Genomic DNA, 6,677 nt, shown 5'->3' on the forward strand with positions numbered 1-6,677 from the left:
ACTAAAAAAATCAATAGAAGTACCAAGATATTTTGGTGGGCTTGTCTGCAGATGGGTGGGAGATGGGAACTGGCAGCGTGGGCCGGTCCCCCCTGCAAAAGAGACTTCATGAGGGGCTATTGAAAAACACTCTGCCTTGAAGGCCTTGGGCCATTTAGCTGCATTGACCTCCTTGAACACAGCTTTGCCCAAGAGGAACACCAGTCCTGATGACCTGTTGACAGGTACTTATGTACTTGATTTATACCATGATTAGGTCTTAATTGCCTGAGTGCCTGTTAGTGCACTGGGTGCTGTGTAAAACAGATAAAACAGGTCAAGATCTCCTTCTGTAAGGAGATAATGGCTAATTCCCTGTATGACCCTACAGCAGGTCAACAAAAGGAACAGGAACACAGGAACAGAGGCTGGGGAGACAGATATGCATTAACCTGGTTATTCATAAGAGATGTGGGCATGCCATAATGCCTTTGTATTTTTTTCCCTAAAAGACCACCTTTGTCCCTCCCTGTACAAGGCTTTGTGACTCGCTCAGGTTACAGGTGCAGCTGTCACCCTTCACTGCCCCCCCAGGACTCAGGGATTTCCCTTTCTGCCATGTGCCCTTATGACTCACTGCCTCACTGCCTCACTCTCCAGTAATTGCTTTCTTAGAAAACCTGGGGGTAAATCCTGCTTTTCTTAAGGAAGTGCATTATGCAAGGTAAGCAGCAGCACTGGCCTTCTTTATGGGATGCCCATCTGAAGCCAGCACCCATCACTTCACCCTCTGCTTTGTGCATTTTCTCATCATGGGCCCCCCCCCCAAAAAAAAAAAAAAAAAGAAAAAAAACCACCGAAGTTCATGTATAGGAAACAGAGATCAATCTTACAATTGGCTCTTCCAGTGCTGCTATTTGCTCACTGGAGATCATGTCCCAGCCTGGCAACCTCCCCTACAACCTACAGAAATCCATCCCCTCTGCCTGTCACATCTGATTTCCCCTTCGTGCATCTGTAGCACAAGGCATTTCAGACATGATGTGGGCACAGCTCCTGCCCATCACTGTGGTGTCCCACTCACTTGGCTGCTGCAAACTTTCCCTGACCACTTCTGCAGAAAGGGATTTTTATTTATATTCTGTCCCTTGTTAACTTTTTGGAAGTAGACTGAAATAAAACACAGGGACACCTCTCCACCTGGAGACAGGAAGAGTCATGTGTTTCTTTAATACACAAGGTGGTGTGATGGTGTGTGGCGTGGAAGACCAGACGAATTCCCAGCCAAGCACTGCAAGCCCAGGAATGAACTGCTCCTCTCTGCTAGTGGAAGAAAAACACACCTGAAATGTCACTCTTTTTTAACCTGCCTCCAACGAGAGGGTTTGGTTGGTTTATTAACAACTGTTTCTGAAAGAATAAAATAGCAAGGCTATAAAGATTTTTTTAATAAGCCTGAAAACAGAGAATGACAGGCAGGCAGAAATCTTACATCTGCTCATGTCTGCTAGAAACCAGGATGCCCCAAAAATGCAGAGGTGTGGACCTGGGGGTCATGCACGAGTGATGGGGTTGAGCTGAGCTTGGGCTTGGGCTATCTGAAGGAGCTGCAAATATAGACCTTACATTCATTTATTTTTTTATCCCATGCAATGTGAGCTGGCTGTGCAGCCCAGCTTAATGCATTGGCCAAAATACCCTCAGTTCTGTCTGCCCAGTCCAGTGCAGTGAGATTTACAGCCTGTACAAGCAGAGCAGGATGGTTTGGGCAGGACCAGTGCAACTTATTCAGTTCTTGGCCCAATCTACTCTCTGCACCAGCTGAATTAATGCCCATTACTCAGTTCTGTGGCAGCAAAAGGTCATCACCATGCAGCCCTGAGGGAAGATGTAGTGGTGCCTTCACAGTGCTGTTAATGACCCTCGGTGCCTTGGCACAGGATGCTCAGGTGACTTACAGTCCTCACAGACGTGACTGGCTACTAAAGAAGCTTTCCACCTTTGGGGGTTTTTCCCTTGTGATTTTATTTGTCCCTTATTCCAGAAAATCATGAAAAACTGTGAAAACTCGTCTGAGTAGAACAAAAGGCTCTTGCATGTCTCATCTTGAGTTTAGGAAATATGGGGATTGTGGGTCGTATTTTTCAAATTCTTGTAGCTGAAAACAAAATGCATGAAAAAGAAAAAAAAAAATTCCAGTTCACAATACTAACTTTAGAAGAAAACAAAAAAAAAAAGAAAAATAAAAAGAGTCCCGGTGTGGTGCTCCTATTAAGCAAATTGCCACATCCCAGAGGCTTGTTTAATTAAGCACTTCAGCACTTCACTAACCTTTGGCAGTCTATGGTGTCTTTGACACTTTTCCAAAGCCATCAGATGAAGGCAGTGAGCACAGCAAGAGCAGAGAGCCAGCTGTGCCTCATAAATAAGACAAGCACTAAATCAAACCAGCAGCATCCCAATTTCCAAAGGTCAGAGACCACTGGCATTTCCAGAAGCATAGCTCCAGTTCCCAGGTCAGCACAGCTTTCTGCCACTGTTGCACACGGGTGATGCCAGGTATGGCCTGATGGCCACATCACCCCTGTGCCATCAGATACCCAGCCCTGAGCTGTGTGCTCTTCAGTTACTCTTCAATTAAAAGAGAGTGTAACCACAGCTGGCACTGCAATCACCTGCGGTCACAGCAGAGCAGGGTGTGGAGTTACCTGGAGAGGAGTTTGCTGCAAGGAGTACTGCAGAGAGAGTTTTTAATGCTTTATTTAAGGCTACAGTAAACTCAATGTTAATGGGCTTTCAGAAAATGGAGTTTCTGTGACGGAAAGTTCATCATTTCTTCAGAGGATTTGCTTTGAGGGCTGGCAAAGCCTGAGTTGAGCTGAGTCAAGCAGGAGAACCAGGCTGGCATCTCCCTTTTCTTTTTCTTCAAATAAGGCATTGGCTAGGAATTTGGAGTGGTAGGGGTTTTTGAACAACTATATTTCCTACTTTTAATTATCATCCTATTTGGCACAGCTGCTCCTGCAGGCCAGTACCTCCTGTACCTGTCAAAGCTGTTCTGAGCATTAACAATGAATTTTCCTCAGCTGGACATCAGCCCTGTTTTGCAGACAGTTCCATATGAGCTGCTATGTTATGTTCCTCTGTATTTGGAGTGTTGCATTGGGTTTAGTTTCATATTTTCTTAGTTTCACATTGAATCAAATATAATTAAAATAGTGTCAAAAATGCTGACGTCTGATGAGTTGACGGGCCACAAAGAGAGGTTAACTACTGGCTTATTATCATAGAATCACAGTATGATTTGGGAGGGAAGGGACCTTAAAGCTCATCTCATTCCAGCCCCCTGCCATGGGCAAGGACACCTTCCACTACACCAGGTTGCTCCAAACCCTGTCCAGCCTGGCCTTGCTGGGGCACCCAAAACTTCTCTGCCAACTCTCTCCCCACGCCTTTCCTTCTAGTGGCTGATGTGCACTCCCCATCTCCTGCCAGACAGCTCAGCTTCAGCTTGATCTCTTTCTCCAGCCCATCAGCACATTGAGCCCCAGCACAGACAGCATCGCGTGCAGTGTCCAGCACAGCTGAATTCCTCCAAGAAGGTGCCACCCTGACTCAGACAGCAAGGGCCAGCCAGTCCTGCTCCCTCAGCACTTACCCACTTCCCAAGCTTGCTCAGCACAAAGTCAGCTCCGCGTAAAACACAACTTCAGCTTTGAAGCTGGCTGGTTCTGGCATCCTACCATTGGCACAGAGGATGCCAGCTTTGTCCCACAGCCAAAATTTCTAAGTATTTTCTCTCTGTAAAAATATTTCAGTCCACTAGACACATTGGCTTATTTATGATTTGTTAAGTATATTTTATTCTCTCAAGGCAAGGCATTTTCTCAAGTCTAAAAACTCTTTATGTGATTTTTTTAAATTTATTTTTCATATCTTCATTTTTCCATAATTTCTATTTTTTAATGGAGGAATGGGATGCATTTTCATGACATTGCCCTGTCTTCCCTCACTTGTGGACCACACTGGTAAAAAACCCCATTGGTAGCAATTTCTAACACCAATAGGGCAGGTAGAACACCAAGCCCAACCATTCCCCCACCCTGCCACCACTAAACTGTGTCTCTAAGTGCCACATGCACATGTCTATTAAATCCCTCCAGGGATGATATCTCCACCACTGCCCTGGGCAGCCTGTTCTGGGCTTGACAACCCTTTCCATAAAGAAATTTTCCCTAACATCCAATCTAAACTTCCCCTGGTGCAGCCAGCTATCACCACACCTGGCACTGGTCCTTCCACAGCTCATTCTGGTGTCAGAACTTCTAAAACCAATAGAGTTGAACAAGGTGAGCTCCCAGTGTTCTTAAGCACATTGTACTACTGCTTTATGGGTTCATATTTAAGATTAGCTGGACATGTCTGTGTAATTTATAATTATAATTTTGGCTTGGGAAAAATTAGTCTGTTTTTACGTGGAGCCATTGTAATGCTGAGACACAGATTGCTAATTATCAATATGTCTAATATGATTTTTGTAATAGTCCTAAGGCAAAAATATCCTGCTTTTGACAAGCACTATTTGCTGAAACAAATTCCATTTAATTAAGACATGAAATCTGGACTAAAAGCCTAGCTTGTCAACACTACTAACTGCAGCAGATAGTCCTAAAGGTTAAGTTTTGCATTAAGGCTAAATGGTTAAGGCCAGGAACTTTTGTAAAAATTTCTTAAACTTGCCTGTATAACAAGGTTAAGCTGGCTCATTTTCTTGAACATTTTTTTACTTTAGAAGCTTAAATCAATCTTGATGAAAACACTCATTTTGACAGCTTTGGAGGCTGAAATCCTCTCCGTACCCTAAAAACTCCTTTCACCAACACATGCAGTTCTGTGTGCCCTGCCCCATGGTCTGGAGAGACCTGAAACCCCACAGAGGTGCACATGGGAGCACAGGGGCTGTGTCAGCAGGACCATCACCACTCCTGAGTGCTTCTCATAACAGGTTGGAGGTTAAAAAACCATCCCTCCTTGAAGCACATCAGCAGAAGTCATGGGCTTCATCCCAGGGATGTGGAGGTTGCTGCTCACCACTCGTCAAGTGAGGCTCGTTAATGTGCGGAGGGGTTGTGTGCAAAGCCAGCAACTCAAGGTCTGCAGCATCCCATATGGCAGTAAAATTATTCAAGGAGAAATTATGCAGATAGTCAACAAGTTCAAGCTGCAATGAATTATGCTGAAAACATCAGCAGAAGTAGCAGTCAATTTGTGTTAACGGTCAACGAGCGCAGTTCGCTTCTTTTCTCCTGTTTGAGGCCCTGGGGGCTCAGGGATGCTCTAACAAACTCCCCGTAGCTATAGCTCTTACATCAGTCTGTGACAGTACTGGTAAATTAGCAGGAAAAAAACGTCTGAGAGTAACAGCCATCACGCAAAGGACACAGCACTTCATCCACTGGCAGCTCATCCACTGTTTTTCCAGACATAGCAGAGGGCAAGTGTGGGAGGAAAAAGGGCAGCAGGGAAGGTGCTGGCTTTACTGCAGTTACAGCTACAGGCTGACTCCCAACGTGCTACAGGGGGGAATTGCTTCCAACAAACAGGGGGCAGGGATAGATTAGTTATTAGAAAGAAATAACCAACTGTGAGGGTGGCAAGGAACTGGCATAGGTTGCCCAGAGAAACTGGGAATGCACCATCCCTGGGGGGACTGAAAAAGCATGTAGATGTGACACCTGGGGACATGGTTTAGTGGTGGTCTTTAGTGCTGGGGTAATGGCTGGACTGGATGATCTTAGAAGTCTTTTTCAACCCAAATGATTCTGTGACTCTATGACTGAATAAAGCACAGGTTTTAGAAACTATAAACAGGTTTGTGTCAAACATCCTTAAAAACATCACAAAGCAGGAGGGAGGCTGATACAGTCATCCCACAACATCATGCAATGATACTGAATCAATTTGTGTTTATTTAAATCCTTGCAGCAATAAAATCAAACCCACTGGCTCTGGTTTCCAAGTATTTCTTTGAGTCAGCCAAGCAAATCCCTGAATTATCATCTGCAGCAAACAGAAAACAGACACACTATTAAGCCAGGCTGTAAATATCACTGAAAAGCACACCTTGACTGATAAATCAGGGGCTGTAGTGGCAATGGTGTTAATGCAAACTGGCCCATAAGAAAATGCACATTATTGCTCATGTGGGGCAAATAATGTATTTGTGGTGTTGCAAGAGAGAGGCAGTTAATGAATGCTCATTGTGTAGCACCACTTGCCCATGAAACCCTACAGACCATTGCCTAGAACCTCCCAACTGATGGATGGAATTGACATATGGAAAGATTTGCACATCTTTTCACACCCCCTTGGGAAGGCTGGGATGGTCTAGAGCATGCTGTGAGTTTGCTGAAACTCAATGTCAGAAGAAGCTGTGGGTCACGCAGCCCGGGTCTGGGCTGCCAGTTCCCAGATCATCAATAAAGTGAACATGGCATCTTCAGGAGTTTGCAGTCCTTTCACCTCAGAACAAAAATATTTGCTCAATGAAACTTATGAGTCTCTGGGGCTGTGTCTGGAGCTGGAAGCTGGGGGAGCACATGAGCTCCATCACTAAGGAGGAAACCTGGGCTCCTGCACTGCATGAGGCATGTGGGGGTCCCAAAGACACCTCAGCCACCAGGAAGGGGGTGTGTAGG

Source organism: Molothrus aeneus, chromosome 15, assembly GCF_037042795.1.
Source record: "Molothrus aeneus isolate 106 chromosome 15, BPBGC_Maene_1.0, whole genome shotgun sequence".
In the NCBI taxonomy this organism is placed as follows: Eukaryota; Metazoa; Chordata; class Aves; order Passeriformes; family Icteridae; genus Molothrus; species Molothrus aeneus.